General features: G+C 27.5%; 1 protein-coding gene, 1 long non-coding RNA gene and 1 other non-coding gene across 3 annotated transcripts in view; 2 read left to right on the top strand and 1 right to left on the bottom strand.

The window, feature by feature from the left end:
- LOC142327666 (uncharacterized) overlaps positions 1-1,270 on the bottom strand; it is a 57,852-nt gene extending 56,582 nt beyond the window's left edge. The window contains exon 1 of the long non-coding RNA XR_012757053.1: positions 1,042-1,270. This is a non-coding gene — a long non-coding RNA (uncharacterized LOC142327666). The remainder of the gene's footprint in view (positions 1-1,041) is intronic.
- Positions 1-21,119, top strand: part of LOC142327665 (uncharacterized) — a 233,589-nt gene that overhangs the window by 189,150 nt on the left and 23,320 nt on the right. The window lies entirely within an intron of this gene.
- Positions 6,477-6,549, top strand: TRNAK-UUU (transfer RNA lysine (anticodon UUU)). The gene has a single exon. It is a non-coding gene; the product is annotated as a tRNA-Lys (tRNA).

Below are 21,119 nucleotides of genomic sequence, written 5' to 3'. Positions count from 1 at the left end.
ATTTTGTCTCTTGTCTATGTTTGTTATTTATTGTTCCTATTTTTTTATTGTTTATTTTTGTTCTTTATGATTTTTGTTGTTTTATATAATACTACATGATAGTGTTCCTATAGTCGCTAATTTTTGATGCGACTATAAATAAAAGCATTTTAAATTAATTTCCTTCATATTCCCACTTTAAGTGGGAATTGATAAGTTAATAATATCGTAGATTCAATTTTAGGCATGTTTAAACTTTCACGTGATTACCTAATGAATAAAAATTTAACTACATTATTTACATAAAATTAAATAATCGAATGAATAAGTTATCAAATTATTTTTATCTTTTCAATATCAATACAAATATTTATTTTGGAAGGAGGGGTTTTATGAGTGAAAAAATATACGTGCATTTAATCAAATGTAATGAAAAAAATATACGTGCATTTAATCAAATGTAATAATATTATGGTATTAATTAAAAAAGAAACCTAATTTAAAATTTGTGGTACTAATTAAAAGGAGTGTCTCCTGAGTGTAAAAACCAGTGCAGGTAAGCTACAGCCAGTTATCACTGAAACAAAACAGGATAAGTCAACATATAAATTACCTGGTGCCAATACTGACACGCCTTTTCAATAATATATATAAAAATATGCTGCTAAAAGATTTAAACATATTTTATTTTTATTTTAGATTCTTAAATTATTTTTACTATTAAAAATATAATCACGGAAATTATTTGTTATTTATTGTCTGAGGGTATACATTAAAATAACGAAAAAGAAAACAAAAATAAAACAAATTTTGAATTTGCTATAATTTTATTTAAATTTTGCTTCTAAAATATGATATAAATATGCACTGTAATGTACGCATGCGTGTGGAGACCACATGCGAAGACTCGGAAATCGACGGACATGCAGGTCAAAATTAAAAGTACTTATTTAAAAGAATTCAGTTTGTATTTTTTTTTTTTTTTGTAAATTAAAGTTATAAATTAAAGATAATATTACAAAATATTAAGCAAAATATACATTGTTAAGCAGAAAAACTTACCTCTTAATATAGTCGTTGTTAATTAAAAAAATAAAATAAATTATAATCCAAATAAAACTAATAAATAACACACAAAATAAAAATAAGATAAACAACGATCACTAAAAATATACTTTTAAATATAATTAAACGAGTACCTATGTTTTAAAACTGTATAAAAGAAAATAAAAAAAGTTTATTTGATAAAATTCCCCTCAGAACTATTCTAGTGTGTGTAATGGTGAAATAGGTGAATGATAGACGGTCATAGCTAGGTTACTACAACTCGTGAGACATGATGTAAATATAAATAGTGCCACAAGCGGACCAAATTTATTTATAGTACAAACCCAATTAAGAAGCTTAGCTACTGCATTTAATTAAGGTATCTCCTACCTCTATATATATGACTAATATTTTTTGTTTTTTTAATAAAATTATCAAATAAAATAATCAAGGCGTATTTACAACCAATATAATGAGATACACGTAACATATACGGGCATGTATCTACACTTGATACTTTTCATTAACTATTTTACTTTTGACAGACCTAATATTTATCACAGTAAGTTTTTTTTAAATTTTGCTTATTTCAGGAAATTTGATGTTTTATTAATTGCTACCACATATACTCGTATTAAAAGTTTTTCAAACGTTTTTCAGGATTAACAGTAATTTTTAATTAAAAAAAAATATTTCTAAATATTAATTTTGTAAAATATTTTATCAAATATTTAAAATATTTTATAAGTAAAAAGAAGGCGTTTCATAAACAATTTTTATAAAAGGCAAAAATTAAACAAAGTGCATTTCTGACTTAAATAAAAATAGAAATAGAAATTCTTTGTTTAACATTCGATTAACAAGTAGACCCCAAAACACAAGTAAAACTAATTCACTGCATAAGCGTATATGAAAAATACACCAATACAAAGACAAAATAATAATTGAGGTTATGTTTGCTGTTGTTGATCTTATATTGAGCGTAATTGAAGAACGACTTAACTGATCTTCATCAAAGTTGCATATGCATAACTTCAGAGACTAACTACTTCAGCATATCTAAACTTGATTTGATTGAATGAAATCGATTTAGTAGTTTTGGAGATTTTCGAGGAATCAAATTTTACACACGAATGGTATTTTGTAATCCTCATACCTCAAAACGTAAAGAAAGTCCTTTACCCCCAATCACACCCTGTGACATCATAACCACCGTTGGTAGGAAAAGATACCTGCCTTGTGACGATTCCAGTCGCCACAGTTCCCCCGTTTCTAAAAGAGGTCATCTTTTGACTCTCTAACTGATTGCATTTCACAGTAATTAGCCAGGCCTCGTTGGCCCACCCGACGTATTGCAGTCATTAGTCAAAGGCTCTCATTCATCGAGTCAGAAATCTGTTGTCCAATATAACATCAGTTATTTAAATAAATTTCACCCTTATAAGCTATACGTAATGCAAGAACTTTCTGAAGATGATCATTAATTATAGTTACTGCTGAAGCGGCTTTTATGTTAAATAGCTATGTGAATTAGCAAAACCGTCGATATTGGAGTAATAATAATTCCAAATGGATGTTGGAAGCTCATGCACAGCACCCTCAGAAAGTGAACGTTTGGGCGGGAATCGTTGGTCATTGTATTTTAAGGCCTTTTATTTTAGATGACAATCTTACAAGAGATGCTTGTTGGAGAAACTATGCACCACCTCATTGTTATTTAAAGAACACGGAAACTGCTAAATGAACAAATTCGAAATTGCTGGATAGTCGTAGAGGAGCCATAGAACGGCCTGCCAGGTCCCCAGATCTGTCTCCTTTGGATTCATTTTTTTAAGGTACCTCAAACATAATGCCTACAAAACAAAACCTGTAGAAGTTGACGAATTGAAAAGAAGAGTAATTGACGAATACGATCACTAAACATGCATCACTAAACATGAAACAAGTTATGTGTAGAGGGAGGCATTTTAAACATTTATTGTGAAACGGTGTGCTTTCAAAATTTATTTCAAGGTCTGGAATATCTAATCTATCTGACTTTGCATCACTTGTGACAGTTCTTGATCTACCAGTACGAGAATGATTCTTAACAGTGTCGGTTTTTTCAAATCGCTGTACTGTCTTGACAACTGTCGATTTACTTATTGGTTCTCTGTTAGGAGATCTATTATTAAATCAACTACATACTTCTTGTAAAAGCCGAACTCTGTCACTTAACCATACATCATCAACAAAGTTATATTTTCGGTTTCACTTAAAAAAGGCATTGTTATTTGGAGATTTGATATTTTTTATAAAAATAAGTAATAAATGAGAATACTAATAATAAAACTATAAAAAAAAAAAACAAATTTGGACCACTAGGCCTACAACTTAATTTTTACTAACACCTGCAAATTTTACCATTACAAGTACGTTAAAGTAAAAAGATGAAATGAGGAGTTAGGAAGTTGCATTATTTCAACGAAATACAAATTGCATTGTTATAAATTAACAGCTGATAAGTAAAAAATATCAGCTGATGTTAACTTTGGAAGTTAATTTTTATGAAAAAGTAGTAGCAGTTGATATAGTTGTTTAAGTTTTTGTTGTGTTGTTAATTTTATAAGTTATTGTTTATTATTAACAATATTATAGCACTGTTTAAAGTTCGTTTTTGTGCATTATGAATGTAAAATGCGCGTTTTTTCCTCGTTTAATTGCTAACAAGATTTTTCCGTCATTACAACTTTGAATTCTTATAACTCGATAACGAACGCACTAACACAAAAAATAGGTTTCACTATTGTTTTTATCATTGTTGATTTTTATCAAAATCATGTGTCGTATGTCCATTTACCTATTTAAAAAAAATTAAGTTCGATTCAATATGGTGGACAAAAATTATAAACCCACCATAATGCGGATGTATTACAATAATATTATATATTATACACACATGTATTGTACTCCTCATATTTCAACAAGTGAAGAAAATTCAATTTTCACTCCTAAAACCTACTATCTTAAATTAAACATATTTATCTGTTTCTCCCTTGTTCATAGTGTTAAATTACTCGTAATTCTAAAAATTATTGTTACACTTTTTTTACCGACTAAAAAAGTATGCTATTACTTTCGGTCGCACGGTGGGACTGGGGATGAAATTGAATTTTCTTTAAGTTTTGAGCTATGAGGATTAAAATATCCAATTCACTTGGATGGACCAATTCAATGGTTTGTGGACCGAAAATCTCCAAAACTATTTGATTAATTTCTTGTAATAGTCTATCTGAAGTTATGCATGAGAAAGTTTGATGAATTAGTTGAGTAATTTTCATAAACACTTATGCAGTGAGGTAAAGTAGTGAGTGAATTTAAACATAAAATATTATACCTCTTTCATATACCTCTTTCAAGGTGAAAGGATAAAGATGCTACGATTTCCTGATGATATAGTAATTCTAGCTGAGAGTAAAAAGGATTTAGAAGAAACAATGAATGGCATATTTGAAGTCCTACGCAAGAACTATCGCATGAAAATAAACAAGAACAAAAGTAATGAAATGTATTAGAAATAACAAAGATGGACCACGGAATATGAAAATAGGAAGAGAAAAGATTATGGAGGTAGAAGAATTTTGTTATTTGGGAAGTAGAATTACTAAAGATGGACGAGGAGCAATATAAAATGCCGAATAGCACAAGCGAAACGAGCCTTAAGTTAGAAATATAATTTGTTTACATCAAAAATTAATTTAAATGTCAGGAAAAAGTTTTTGAAAGTATATGTTGGGAGTGTCGCTTTATGTGGAAGTGAAACTTGGACAATCGGAGTATCTGAGAAGAAAAGAGTAGTAGCTCTTGAAAGGTGGTGCTATAGGAGAATGTTAAAAATCAGATGGGTGGATAAAGTGACAAATGAAGAGGTATTGCGGCAAATAGATGAAGTAAGAAGCATTTGGAAAAATATAGTTAAAAGAAGACAGATTTATAGGCCACATAGTAAGGCATCCTGGAATAGTCGCTTTAATATTGGAAGGACAGGTAGAAGGAAAAAATTGTGTAGGCAGGCCACGTTTGGAGTATGTAAAACAAATTGTTAGGGATGTAGGATGTAGGGGGTATACTGAAATGAAACTACTAGCACTAGATAGGGAATCTTGGAGAGCTGAATCAAACCAGTCAAATGAATGGACAAAAAAAAAATTGTATTTAATAAGTTACTTTTAACATTTGTCGGTGATTGTTAAAATGAATCAAATGGTCTGATTTTTAGTTTGAATAATCTCTTTTATTGTAATCTTAGTTAAATTATTTTAATATTAAATATAACTCAGTCTTTTGTATTTATAAACAGTATAAACAAAATCATTGTATGTAAAAAAAAAATATTTTTATCCTGATATTATTATGTAAATATTTTATGAAAAAATAATTTACAAAGAACAAAACCGCAATGAAACGAAAAATAAAATATAATGAAATAAACAAGTCTTTCAATAAAAAACATTAAAAAAAACAGAAAGTAGTTTTAGAAAAGTATAAAAAATGAACAAGTAAGAAATATTTAAGAGAAAGTTCTACAAATATTAATGAAAAAAATCGAGGAGAAAAGTACTGTAAGCTATATGAAAAAAAATTGAACAAATTGTTGGAATGTGGACAAACTAGACGATCGAACTACTGTACATGTGGGTAGAAGCAAGTGGAAGAAAATTATGAAGCAAACAGGACAGTCAGGAAGAAAAAGTAAAATGATAATAATTGACAACATATTACAGATAACTACCGAAAGAGTTAGAGTAATAGCAGATATCGATATTACAAGAAATAAAATTTAAACAACACACAGAAAATGTTTTCCCAGAAGAAACACTTTAAAATTCGTTGTGTGATTTTTTAAAATTGTATCTATAATTTTAGTTTTGTTATATAGTTATTTTTTATATTTTTCCCAATTTAAAAACTAATGACAAAAAAAATAGTATCAATAAATGGAGAGAAATTCAGTCTATTATTTAAAATGAAAGAAAGGAAATTTAATCTGACAGAAAAGAAAAATTCTATGACAGGAAAAACATTCACCAATATGTGATAATCAAGGTCAGATTTTTTGTATAGAAAATCTTGCTTGGTTTATAAATAAATTTTTCATTTTTAAAAATAATTGTACGTTACGCATTTATTCATTTTTGTATTTTTATTGTTGCAATTTTTGTTATTGATACAACGATGATAAGTGAGATGATATCATTTAAATTAAGCGGTTCTGAGATACTGGCGACGTAAGAACCATGTGAAAAATTCTAGTATGAACTATTTCGTTAGTTGAGTCATATTCAAGATTTTTGGCTTAGTTAATTTATAAATGCAAAGATAAAATTAATTTTAATTTTTTACTGATATAATATTAATATATACTGAAAATAATATAATAATTTTTCACGCGAAAAGTCACGTATCAAGTAGCCCGAGTAGCTCAGTCGGTAGAGCGTTAGGCTTTTAACCTAACGGTCCAGGGTTCAAGTCCCTGCTCGGGCGATGTTTTTTTAAATTAAAATTTATTTTTATTTTCTGATTTAGGTACATTATGTTACTCATTATTACGAAATTAATCATCTTAAACGGTCTATATATACAGTTATAATTATAAATAATCTTTTACTCGCTATCGTTTTCTGAATAAGATTCGTCGTTCCTCTTCCAGTGAAATATTGCAAGTCAACCTGTTTTAGATTTTATGTAAACAAAGTAATATATTTCTTACACTATACTCGTACCGTGACGTGCATGAAGTTAACAGGGTTGTTGTTTAATATTAACGGATCTAATATTAAGAAAACTTTCAGGATTTACGAAAATTGTACGAGTAGGAAAAAATAATTTATCAACAAAATTACTATAGTTAAATTAAATAAATTTGTTTTCAATAAAAATTAACAAATAAAATGAAGTAAACAAGCATTAAAAGTAGCTACCAATTTTTGTTACATCAAGACAAACTCCATGAACAGTAATAAATTAAAATTGAAAATAAAGGAATGGGTAAATTTGTTAAATTTTACTAAAATATTAATAATAATAGTAAAAACATGCCACTGAAACATTAATTGGATTTGAAAACAAAGAAAAAATAAAGAACATGTTAAAGGTGAAAAAAAAATATATTTCACAAAACAAAATTTGTAATAGGAACATTCATTTAAGGAATTTGTTTTATATGAATAATTCATGGTTTAGACAAGTGGAGAAATCTTAGTAAAATGTAAATAGATCGAAGTAATTAATTTTTATAATGGAAAAAAATGTATACACTTAAAGCCCATGGTATTATTTGGTTGTAGCAACTAGGAAAGGTTCATTATATTAACAAAATAGAAATCGGTCATGGTAAATGAAATAGATTAAAGTCAAACCTGAGCCTATGAGAAATGTGAAGATATTTCTCGTAATTTTGTTAAGCCACGATTCGAAGGTTCTATAATTAAGAAACAGCTAACCGCATATTTCAGACTGATGAAGTATTATGGAATAATATGAAGTTTTAACCTAAATGAGCTTTTAATCTGATTAATTTTGTGTAATATATATTTTTTTTTAAATTATATATTAATTTAAAATTATGTTGTAATACATCACATTTTTATTATTGTAGTTAGTTAAATGTACATACAATTTATTATAATGCCGAAAAAACAATTTATATAAGTAGGAAAATGTAATTAATGTTTTAAAGCATGGATGCTAGGTTGAGCGTGTTTTGATTAGTATGGATCAGTTTATATGGAAATTGGATTTTACCGGCCAAAACAAATCATTCGAAGAGATTATCAGTGGACAGGGGTACCATTTAAAAAATATGACATTTCGAAGAAGTAATTTAAACTAAATATTGTAAAAGAAATTGTATTTAACGTTTGTAGAAATTAAAAAATTACGTTTATCTAAGATAAAACCATTAAATTAATTTAAATTTAATTAATTTGCCAATGTCCGTGGCAGAGTAGTTTTCATACGCAAAAAATTTCCGTTCTATAATCCATGCAAAACTTTCCAGCTTATCTAGTGAAGTAATAAAAAAATAATTAGTAGATGAATCTTTTCAGAGAAACAGAAAAGGAAACAAAGTGAACAGACCAAGGAAGGAGAGAAAAGTTAAGAGAAAAAATGAAACTACCTTGGAAAAGAATGTCAGAACTACGCATGAATAATCCTTAGGAGATCCGATCGCAGTAAGAAAGTATATAAATAAAGTAGTATAAATTTGTTATCTAATTTTTGAAAAACTCTGTAACTTTGTCCTTAGGGGGTAACTTTTCAATCATACCGCATATTTTTCTTAAAAATTGACTTCATATGAGAGGTAAGAAAAATTGCGTCAATATACTTTGTAAAGGTTTAGAATATATATTTATAAATATAAATATAAAACACTAACACAGCTATTTAAGAAAAAACTGTTTATTCCAATAGATAATATTAAAGTAATTTACTTTCTGAAGAGAATTCCACTGAGAGAAACTCACACTTAAATATTTCTCTTTAACTATATTTTTAATTTTTTCATTATTATTTTTCTATTATCGTACATCTATTGTCTATTACAAATGTATATCTATTGTCTATTACAAATATCTAACATGTATTTTTTTTAAAGAAAATTCTAAATTAATAACAGATTTTGATAATAAAACTCGTAGTGTCTTACCTTTTATGATATCAAATGATATCTGGAAGACTCTTACCGGAAGGTATACGATTTCATTGTAATTTTTTTTGGATATCACTGCGTTTGGTTAATCATTTTTTATGAATTAGTGATTGTTATCTTATGAATTTTTTATTAAAATTTATTGCCATTCTAGAACAAACAAATTGAATTTCACCGCCAATTTTTTTTGTTGATAGTCATATCATTCACTTCGTACCATATTTTTCCTTTTTTAAAAATCTAGTGTAATGATCTTTACGAATCGAAGATCCGTGATGTAATCTTACAGTTATCTGTAAGAAGATGTAAGAAGGGTAGCATCTGTAGGGATGTAACCCTTGATTTTTATCGTTAATTAAATTCGATTTTATCAATCAAATTTATTTCTGTTTTAATTATTCCTTTTTTAATAAAAGTTTTTTATTAAAAGTGATGGGAATTAAAAAAATTTGTTTCATCTTCAGTACTTTCATTTTCATAAGAGCATTAAAACAAGCTGTAGTATATTTTCTTTTAAATACATTTAAGTACATCTTTTAATACATCTTTCAAGTACATTATTAAACTTTTGTACGCTACCTAGTACTATCAAGTAATGCTATCTAGCGGCGCGATTCGTAAAGGTACATTAAAAAAATGATTAGAATGACATATACGAGTCCCACGGTTCATCAAATGTAAAAACAAAACGTTGTCTAACAAAATTCGAGGTATTTTTTGAAAGTATTCTTTATTACAAATCTAACTGAACCGAAATATAATGTTTTCATGTGTTTACGCTTATTTTTTCCCCCATTTTCATTTCACTGTTAGGTTAGGTCATATTTAGAATTGAAAACTTTAGTTCAATTTTAGAATTGAAAATTTTAGTTCGTTGACTTCGTCGCCTCTTAACGACGAATTTTTTTTGAGTTCGTTTATTTCGTTCGATTACCCATGAAAGTATGTAAATTTATAGCTGCATAGCCGTAAAGTATCGCTGCATAAATGCATCCTTTTTTAAATCCTACCGAATTGTTTGTGAATGGAAAATGTTTGTTTTACCAGTCATAAAAAATTGATTTCACTTGTTTTGAATTTTGTTCTTTTAAAAAACTTTAGGTAGGGATAAAATAATTATCACATACGAGTATATCATAAAGTGTAATATAATAATCTTTATCGTACAAATAAGTGTGTAGAAATCAGTTATTGATATTTACATAAATCGTTTATTGCTATTAACCATTAAGTTACTATTAACTATTTATTAGACGGTTATTATAACAGATTTAGTTCTTTATTGCTGTACTGTAAAATAAACGGCGTTGGAATAATTAAAATAAATTCTTTTTTATTATTATTACATCCACTTCATAATTAAGGATGAAATATTTTCTTGCAATGTAACAAGTGTTAATTTTAAGTCTATTAAAAAGTACATTAAAAAATTAAAAATAAAGCGTTAAATACTTGTTGGCAAAAGAATTCTAATTATTATAAATGTCACTACTAAGCGGTAACAGTAAATTGTAATCCGGATTAAAAAGAATTGTTTAAAGTTCTGGCAACATCCAAATGTAACTTTTTATCTCTTTATACGGCTTTGTGCCAATCACTTATAACCCTCAATAAATATCCAGCTGTTATCGGTGTGGTTTTTTTTTTCAAGATATCGTTTTTATAATCAGATAAATTGTGAGAGCTGTTTAACTGGTAAAGAGTTTATCTTTAACATAAATTTAAATAAAAAAGAAACTCTGTAATTTCTATGTAATAGCCCTAAAGCTGCTATTAGTTCTGTATTTAACTTTTTTTCCTTATATTTAAACTTTATAACTTAGTCGTGTATATATAAATATACATCATTAATTTAATATAGCCATATTAAGTCTTATCTAAAATGAAAATATAAAATAAACTATTAAAATAATGAAATTAACTATTTACTTCACGACATAAGTAGTTTGATAGATGAAATAAGTAATTTTTTTCTGTTAATTATTTATTTCTATCATACTCAGTTTTATGTTAACAGACACTGCATACAAAAACAAAAAATAAAAAAAAAATACTAAAGAACGGGGAATATTTTTTATATTTTATGTTTCAGAGTGTACCCATGATTGAAACCCAAACAATTCGAGTTAAGGTGGACTTTATTTTTTTAAATTTAAGGAATAAAAAAAGTAACAATATTATCTTTACGATAACGATAACAAATATCTAAAAAGAATAAGTTTTTTACAGACATATATAAGGAAAATTCTAATGATGGACTCAATTTTCTGAACGATAGACTCTATTTACTGAACTATACATTGCATCTGAGTGATCTACGTAGTTAATTATAAATGTAAGTCCGAAAGTTTTGAATAACATCGCTAGAGCGCGCATGGTTCTGCTAGAGTGCTTGCGCCACTATTACATGTCAGTTGTGAGTAAGATAGCTACAGTGCAACACAAAGTTTCTGTGTTATTGAGTACGGAAAATTTCAACCGGCAGTGTAGCGAATGTTTCGTAACCGATTTAACGTTAACCCTTCGAAAAGGAAGAGCAGATGTCGTTGTGTTCACCAGTTTAAACAACAGGCTGTCTCTGTAAAGGAAAGAGCACGGGCCCACCGCCTGTGTCAGAGGAGAACGGAAACAAATTCAAGAAAGTTTTGTAGGAAACACAAGAAAGTCAACCCACTGAGCGAGGAGAGACCTTGGAATAGCTCAACCAACTATCTAGCGTATTTTGAGGTTTCATTTACTTTTCAAGCCATACCGCCAACAATTTTTACAGCTCTTGCAAACCAAAGCGTGTCTTGAAACATGAAGGATGACACATTTTTTCTGTGTTTAATTTTTAGCGATGAAGTGACGTATCATTACAATGGAAACGTGGATAGATACGTTGTTCGCATACGGGGTCTACAAATTCCTATTCCTATGGCATACTGCAAGATGAGAGAGATTCCCTAAGGTTAATGTGTTTAGGTTAATGTGTGCAAACAAAGGTTTATGGACCAGTATTTTTTTTCGAAACACGCGGTTACTGGGATAGTGTATCAGGACATGCTGGGAAACTGGCTTTTTCCTCAAAAAGTGAAAATCCATAAGACTTCATTTTTCAACAGGACGGAGCTCTACTCCATGACACCTTTCCTCTAGTTCGACGCTATCTGAATGAATCTCTACCTCGACGGTGATTAGGATGAATCGGGAATGAAGACCTGGCTCTTCAGTTTTGGCCTCTTAGATCACCTGATATCACGCCATGTGACCTTTTCTTGTAGGGATTTGTGAATGATGCAATTTACGTACCACCTCTACCAACAATTCTGGCCGATCTGAGGAACGGTATTAAAGATGCGGTGAAATCAGTAAGAAGATATGCTTCCTCGCGTGTGGGACGAGTTCAGCTACCGTGTCGTACAAGCCGGAGGTGGCCACATTGAACATTTATAAATTGTATCTGTAACTGTACTGTGCTTTATCAGATATAGTTTACTTCACATTTGTCATTAGTTCCTAATCTGGAATATAGAGTAAGGAAATTGAGTCACGTTTTGAATTACCATTATATATAAGTTATAAATTATTTTGTATGAAATTATCTGGTAGGGAATATACCAATTTTATGGAAGCAATAAACTTATTTTTTTGTTGTATTCCAGTCATGAAATTCGACTTTCTACTTTAAGTAGTATAGCTTCTTTGTGAAAAACATTAATTTTATTTATTGTATTTATAAAAACTGTGTAAGCTTTTCATATTTCATAAAGTTAATAACTGAACAAAATTTTTGTAAATACTTCTGAATTTATTTGTTATGAAAAGCGAATGGAAAAATTGAAAAAATAATCGCATGGAATATGCAATTTGCAGTTATCGCTGATTTTATAAGATAAATCTTATCTTAATATTTTTATAAATCTTAATATTTTTCTTATAAATCGCTGATTTATAAGAAATGGCTGCAAATTTTATAAAAAATCCGTTATTTTTAAAGTGAAAAAAAAAATGATTAGGTTAAAAATTTAGTACTATAAATAAAATTAATATAACAAAAACCTACAAAATAAACTTAAAAAATTTAACTATAAAAAATATAAACTATAAAATTTCATGCGGAGGTCTCGGGTTCGTATCCCGGTAAAGCATAGCATTTTTTCATACGCTGTTGATTTCCACTCATACATAACAAATAAATAATAAATATTTCTAAAATACATTTAAATTTCAATATGAAATTAAAAAAAAAAAAAAAAATAGCAGTAGTGATGACAGTAAAAGATATTTCTTTTTATTTAGTGGCTCAACCTACATTTGTATTTTTAATAAAATTTGTTTTATGTTTTTATATACAGATATATAGCGTTTCTAGAAGATTTACGATTTTTGATTTTTAGGATAAGACCTATATCACGTTCCGATTATTTATAGGTTAGGAAAGTTTATCTAATATATCAATGTATACCTTTAATTTCTTTTAAAATGAGATATATGTATCCTTACATAAGAAATCTTTGGGGGACTATAAAAAATCACCATGATCGATTTTCTCGTCTAGTCATTGAACAGCTCTTCTGCATTATTTTCTTTTTTTAATTTATCTATTTATTATCAATTTATTTTATTAATTATATTTTTTACTTATTTTATTTATGATTTAATAAAATAATTTTATAATAAGTATTTAATTAATACTTAAGTATTTAAGTATTAAGTATTAATAAGTATTTAATTAATAATAAGTATGATTTTTCTGTATATTCTTTTTGTTGTAATTAAAAATAATATCTGAAAATCTGGATCTGTAACTCCAAGACTGAATAATATTGTGTATTATGTGCAAAATATGCTCTAAATAAATATATTTTTTGTTAAATATATAATTTAATTAATATTCAAATGAAATAAATTTTTAACCGGTTCTGATTACACTTCAGTTATCGCTTATTAACTATATCATTAAATAATTGTTGGTGAGGTAAGTCAGTAGTAAGTTTTCTTTTTCTTTTTTTTTAAAACCAACGGGTATCTTTTACATTTTTTTTAAGTTTGAAAATCTTTATTGAACGATTGACATTTAAAGAGTTTTAATGGAGTTCAAACTATGTTGATATCTTAATTTTAATGACCTATGACTGAAATATAATATTATTAAGTATTAAAATCTAGTCCAAAAAATTTTTGATCTTAGTACTTTATATTAATTTTAAATATTAGAAATATAAAGATATGAGCACACAAAGTTCTGATCTGATCTAAGTACGTATTAATTGTGTAATTTTTTCAATAAACCCCTTTAAAATCTAGCATCCCATTAATATATTTAATAACATATAATTATTAGTTTGCAGACTAATAATAAAAAACAAAGAGCTTTCGACGACAAGTGTTTTAGAGGAAATCATACTTAATTTTAAAAAACTGCTCTCGTTTCGGGTTATTTATAACGAATTTACTGTATGTTTCAATCATTTACGTAAAGTAATTATCCACTCATTGTTTAAGTCTAGGTGGAACGAAATGGATATATAGGAATGAACAGATAACTTAAAACGTAAAAAGAAAAATACAAATAAAAAGTAAAATAAAATTTTTGGTTGAACAGTATTTAACAGAAATAATTTGTTTTACAATTGTGGTTGGTGAGAAATATTGACATTTTGATTGGATATTCGTATTCTTACTTGTGATTGTATAGGAAATTAGGTATTCTGATTAGTTAGTTACTGAAGTAATCTTTGGGGGCGGAGAAAGATAAGTGTATTCTTCGATACGCACGGATGAACGTGTGTTGTGATGGGTTTATTTTTTATTAGGATTCGAATCGTATTTGAGTCATATTTTTCTATCTCTACGCACAGGAAATTACTATTATGAAAAGCAAAATTTCACTTATCATTATTAAAAATTAGATAATGCTCGTATCCTTTTCTTTTATTTATTCATTTATTAGTCTCTGTTACTATGAAATTTCATACAAAAATTATAACCTTTGTACCAATGTTTTTTTACGATTACCCGTTTTAAAATGTACTTGGATTTGAAATGTAAAATGGTATAATTTTTCTTAGAAAGTGCAAAATTTGATACAAATGTCTATATGTATATAAGGAAACCGTTTTTTAAGTTAATTGTATTTTCGACCTCTTCATACATCAAAATGTCAAGAAAATCAATTTTAATCCCTCATTCCAACCATGTGACTTATGGCAATCATTTTTTTTCTATTTTAACGAATACATTTACAGCCATAATAGATATAGTAAGATATATACAATATGTAAAATACTCGCGGGTACCCTTTACTTTGTATATGTACTTGACGTATACCTTGAGCTCTTCGACGTTCGTTTGATCTTCAGCTTTGGCAGCTCCGAGTCGTGACAATGAGGTGAAAAACTGGTGAGGAGATAGCAGATGAAGTGGTGACTCACATTCACAACGGGGTAAAGAATAAAATAGTTTTTCACCAGTTTTTAACTTTGATTGTTAATAACGTCAGAATTAAGAACGCTATCAGAAAGAGAAAATTTTACACATTTTATGGGATTTCAGAAAATTCTCTTCACTTTGATCGATCTCCGTTTTCGAGAAACCCCTGCAAAGCTATGTGTTAAAATGTTGCTTAAGAGTGAAAAGGGGATGGAGGTAGTTTTTCAAAATTAAATGTAAATCGTAATTTTCCTCTCGTTTGGAACTGTTAGCGTGCAAAATTTCATCACGATCAGAATAAATTTCAACAAGATCTATATAACAGACAAACGGACACACTATCTTCTAATATCTTCATATATATGGATATGAAAAGCATTATGAAAATATTAAACAAATATTTTTATCAAAATAAATTGCTTACAGGCCTTGCAACCATAATTGCGGTATGGTACACTTGAAAATGACACTGTCGTTATCAAGAGAAACAAGATTAAATGCTAGGTTTACTAAAGAAAACGTGAGTAAACTATTTTCTCAATGTCTTCTTCACTGAATCAAATAATATACGGTGTATATAAACATGCAAAGTCCATCGAAATTCGGTTAATATTCAGTCATTAACGTCTTGTCTGTATTAACCAAAGGAATTGGATGTACGGTGAACATCATAACTCTCACAGAAAGTAGCACTAAATGGTGCCTCTATAATTCAGGTAATTTACACGAGTCAAAGCCCTAACACTAGGATAGATAATGAAATAAAAAATTGATATTCCCTCTCTGTTACGAGACAATGCATTAAATACACAGTTACTGCTCAGTAATGTATCACCACTCTATGTAGGCTTGATATGAAATCATAAACGAGATTACCTTACACTAAATAACTTAAGAGAATATAATTTTATGAACCGACAACTGTTTTTTTTTTGTAATCATAATACTTATACATTTATGATTTTTCTTACAAGCCATAATATGATTAAAAGTTTTACGGAATTCATTTAACCCAAATATAAAATAATCATTCCATATTTTTAAGCTGTTAAAAAATGAAACAAAAAATGAAATTTTGTGTTCATTTTAATGATTTTCAATATGTTCATTTCCGGTTGATTGTTTAAATTATCATGTTTTGAGTAACAACATGAAATATTACATCACATTTTGTTGAAAGTACACTTTAAATTGGAAAAAAGTATCTTTAAATTTATATTGTCACATGTAAACTAGGTAGAAGAAATAAAATATCCAATCCAATAAATTTTGTGTAATTTTTTTCTCTAATTAAGTAATCCTTTATAATATCAACCTTTAATGAAAAATATATCAGATTATAATTTACCGGTAAAACTTATAGTTTTTTCGGGAACAGGACTTTACGAGAATGAAATTGATGATGAATTAAAATATAATCGATAATTGAACGATTTATTTCAATTAAATTATGACAATAACAGCCTTCTATAATTAATCATCTACCTTTATCTAATAATCTTCATTCTTTATCTTGTAGGAAAAAAGTTATATAGTATCTGAAAAAAAATTGTTGCTGTTATAAAAGTATGTTCTAAACACTTTCAAAGAGAGCGCCAACGAAGGGCACGCATTTTGTGCTTTTTTACAGTACGAGTATCTATGTAATATATCATAAAGTAGAAAAAAGTAATAAAGCGTTTAGATGAACCGAGAAATCTAGTAAATACAATTGTTTAGAATTTGTATTGTCTCTTCATCTGTTCTAGTCATAATCAGTTACAACCGCTACACATAAAACGAGCTGTTTTTACACAATAGAACAACACTAAAGGTCAGTTTACGTTAATTAAAAACTTTAGGGCTTTTTTGTCACGAACCAAAACAACCTCAAACAAAAGTATTTTATTTAAGGAGAGTTCACTCGTAAAATCCATTGTAATGGTTTGTAATCCGTTGTATTGTAACTGAATTGAACTTTTTTACTGTTTTACTGCTTACCCTGAAGACTTCTGTCTCACAACAGGAATTATATAAGTAATATTAGTCATTATATATATTAATAAAGCAAGTAAGAGAGAAATCCCATGTAAAATGAAGTTAGCCAAATATAAACTTAATCGAAGAGGAGTTTTCTTAATGTTTTCTCTGTGTTGGTTACGCAACTTCATAAGAAATGCTAATCAATAATCATTAATTAATTTTTTCTTTAAATAAATTATATTTTATACGTGAATTTTCTAATTACTAGTATAATTACCATTTATAAAAAAATATATTTTATTCATGTTCATGAAAACATTACGCAGCAATAGATACCCAGAAAATATCGGGAAGGTTTCTGGTTCGAACCCCGATCAGGTATGGAAAATATTTCATACGCTTTAACGTTTCAATATCGTATTCTCATGCTTGTGCTTGTGAAAAAGGTTTGTGGCTTCAACTTTACGTGGTGAATTAACAATAATCATCATTATGAAGTCATTACTTTTTCTGTTAGCATATAACTGTTCAGGTTTTTCGTATTTCATATTAATAGTAATACCATATTAATATTTGTATTTGTAGATATGTATTTTAATGTAAGTTACCCTTCCGAGTACTGTAATAGTATGATAAAACTTTTTTAAAGGCGAAAAAACCAAATAGATAACATATTATTTCGTTTTCTATAAAGAATACGCTTTTAGTATGTGCTATGCAGAATAAAGATAATCGAATATTAAATCAAACGTAAATACAAACAGATACAAATATGCACTACAAAATATAACTTATATTAAATATAACTTATATAACTTAAATATAACTTATATAACTTATAACACATATATGTCATATCTGATCAAATAAATAAAATAAACACATTAAAAAGTTATAAAGTATCCTCATGAAAAGGGGAACAAAATAATTCATAGATTCATTGCTGAAACTGCCATCAGTGTAGAACAATTTCAAAGAAACTGAACTATGTACCGTCAGTTACTAATATTAATCTTCCACTTATCTTTTGGATAAGTTATGATAACTAAAAGAATAAAAATAAATATTCTTAAAAGATCCACAAAATAATGGACATTTTTTATATGTATAAAATAGATTATATTTTGTTATTTATAATAATTTATAAATTAGTAAGTAGAAATAAGATTTTAAATTGAAATTTGATTTTTTATATTTTATTTTTATTCTTTATTATATTTATTTTTGTTAGAAATCAGTAAAATATGTAATTATGTGACAAATTAAGGTTTGTCTTTATTTAGATATTTTTCTTTAGCCAAACTGTAGTACGTAATGTAAATCCTATATGTTTTGCTTAGAATTTTAAATATATAAAAAAAAAAAAAATAATAAAACTTGTTAGATAATTTTTTTTTAATTCTAAAAAATAACATTTTCTGAAATCCTCTCTCAAATAATCAATTACTTAGTAGAAATTCCGTGTATGATTTGTAAAATTTTAAGAAAAATATTAAAAAAGGAGATTTGTTTAAAATTTTCATTTTTACTGAAACTTTTAATGGTAAGGAAAATGAAGGCTTGATATGGTTAGAACACAATATTGTAAAATAAAACGACAACCAGATTTGATATTTTTAATCATCGTCTACTAGCGATATTAATTATCTAATATAATATTAAAAACTAAGAATAAATTTATCATTAAAAAATAAAACTCCTAAGTATCGATCATAAAAAATACTATGATTAAGTATTTTTCTGTTTAAGTAATATAGAAATAAGTTTAATATTTTATATAAATTGAAAAAAAAAACTGATTTAGTCAAATATTAAATTTTTCTAAGTTAATTACAAGGCTCATCAAATTTTCATTAATCAAAAAGGACTTTGAAACAACAACGTGAACTTAGATCGCTTTAACACCAGTTGTTATCCACCTTTGAAAGAAGAATAATTTAAGTGAAATATATTTTAAATATTGTAAATTGAAAAGTGGCTGGGGCTTTAGGAGATGATAAATGGTCGAAAACCACTTTGAAATTGTTGGAACTTATTATTTGTTTGAAGGGTATTTAATTCTGAAAAACTTCGTTTTGAATAGCAATGTACTACAGGTAAACAGAAAAAGCGAGAAGACTCAAAATTTATCGATGGTATCGGGCCACCTGAATCAAAAAACTTTTTAGTTATATTTTAATTTTTTTTGTAATAGTGAATGTTAAATTTTAAACTATGGAAATAGCGGAGGGCAAAAATTCTAGAAACTAATTTAAACGAGTATATTGTATTTGTTTCCGAAAGTAAAACCGATTGTGAAATAATACAGTTTGAATATTGTGATATTTAAATATTTGTAAATTGAAAGAAAAGTTACGGTCTTTGTGACAGAAGATAACGGAACAATACAGTTGTTAAGTTTTATTTGTTCCACAACTAATTTATTTATAATCGGTTCCCATAGTGAGACCATAAGTAAAGCGTATAATAATATTCGCATGGTATACGAGGTTCTTGATCAACTTTTATAATAATTCAATTAATATAAGGATAAACAAAAAAAAAATTAATAATGTTATTAATAAACAACGTTTTTAAGTACAAGAATACATCCGCATTCACAGAACAAATAAATAAAAATAAACACTTACAGAAGTAAGCTCAATCAAAATAGTAGTAAAATGTATTTAATACATTTTAATACTAAATGCCGTTAGTGAGATGATAGACATATAATGTAGATAGTAACAAGAACAAAACAAGTAACTGAAATAATAAATAATAATAATAATTCGAATCTCTTCGCTGTTATTAAGCAGATTGACGCATTTTCTAGGTGGCTGACGTGATTTTTTAAAATTCTTTGGTATTTAACACCGTATTATTTCACAACTCAGAACAGACGAAAACTCTAGGTATTCGTGAATCTCATCGTTCCGTATGAACCATGGAGCCTACGCAACTGTTCTCGTTACTTTATTTTGGAAACGTTGTATGATGTCGGCGTTACTTTTACTAGTTGTTAAAGCTGTTAAGTTATTAATTTTTGCCTGGTTCATGGTAGCAAATTATTTTTTTAATCAAAATTTTAAAAATTGGAATAATTCAAATTTTGTTTATTTAGTGAAACTTTAGTGAAGCCTGTAGAGTAAGGAGAAATTAATTTTTTTTTTACAAAAAGCTGATATTTAATTATTCCTGATTGATAGAACACATTTTGACCAAGATTTTTCTATTTTAATTGCGGGCCATTACGAAATTTTACACTTCCATAAAAATTTCTGACAATCCACGTAACCTGTTTGGTTTTATCTCAATCAGACCAACACGAAGTGATAAATACTGAACAAAATTACGGAAAAGATATTTGTGGTATGATTTAGCTTGATTTTTGTGGAAAAATTTGGTTTTTCAAAGATAGAAATATTTTTCAGAGTCAATAGTTTTTGTGATTATTTCAAACAAACAAACAAAATAAAATAATATTCTTTACTTTTAGCGTAATCATTGGTCCAATGTACGAGTAAACAACTTTTTGTTTTTGGATTACCAGTGACAGATTTTTACATCCTCATTTCAGTCTTTTTCTTTTCTATTTACAAAACGCCGTAACGTGTTTTATTTTTTTTTGCGTCCCACGGATGGTGAGTTTTGTGTGCTGAAGTAATATTAGTTGAACCTGTAAGTTGCATTTTATTGTTACTTTGATAACTTACATTTTTTTACTATTTTTATCCAGGAGATAATACATGTTTTATTTTCCTTCTTTTAAAGATATATTTGTTTCATGGTTGTGTTGCAATTTTGTTCAGAAATGTTTATTGGAGCTAACGACCGGTAGTAGGAATGAATCGTTATTTTTTAATAAAACAACGATATGCTTACAAATAAACGTCAAGATATTTAAACATCTGATTATATGCATATCATCGATGTTAACCGCTTTAATTAAAAAGAGTGCCTCATTATTCTACTGTTTTTCACCTAAATTTTAATATATTCATCCAATACCTGACTTTTTGTACTTCATAATTATACAAAAATA

This window comes from Lycorma delicatula, chromosome 7 (assembly GCF_047948215.1).
Source record: "Lycorma delicatula isolate Av1 chromosome 7, ASM4794821v1, whole genome shotgun sequence".
Taxonomy (NCBI): domain Eukaryota; kingdom Metazoa; phylum Arthropoda; class Insecta; order Hemiptera; family Fulgoridae; genus Lycorma; species Lycorma delicatula.
This window is presented reverse-complemented; position numbering and strand designations above follow the sequence as displayed.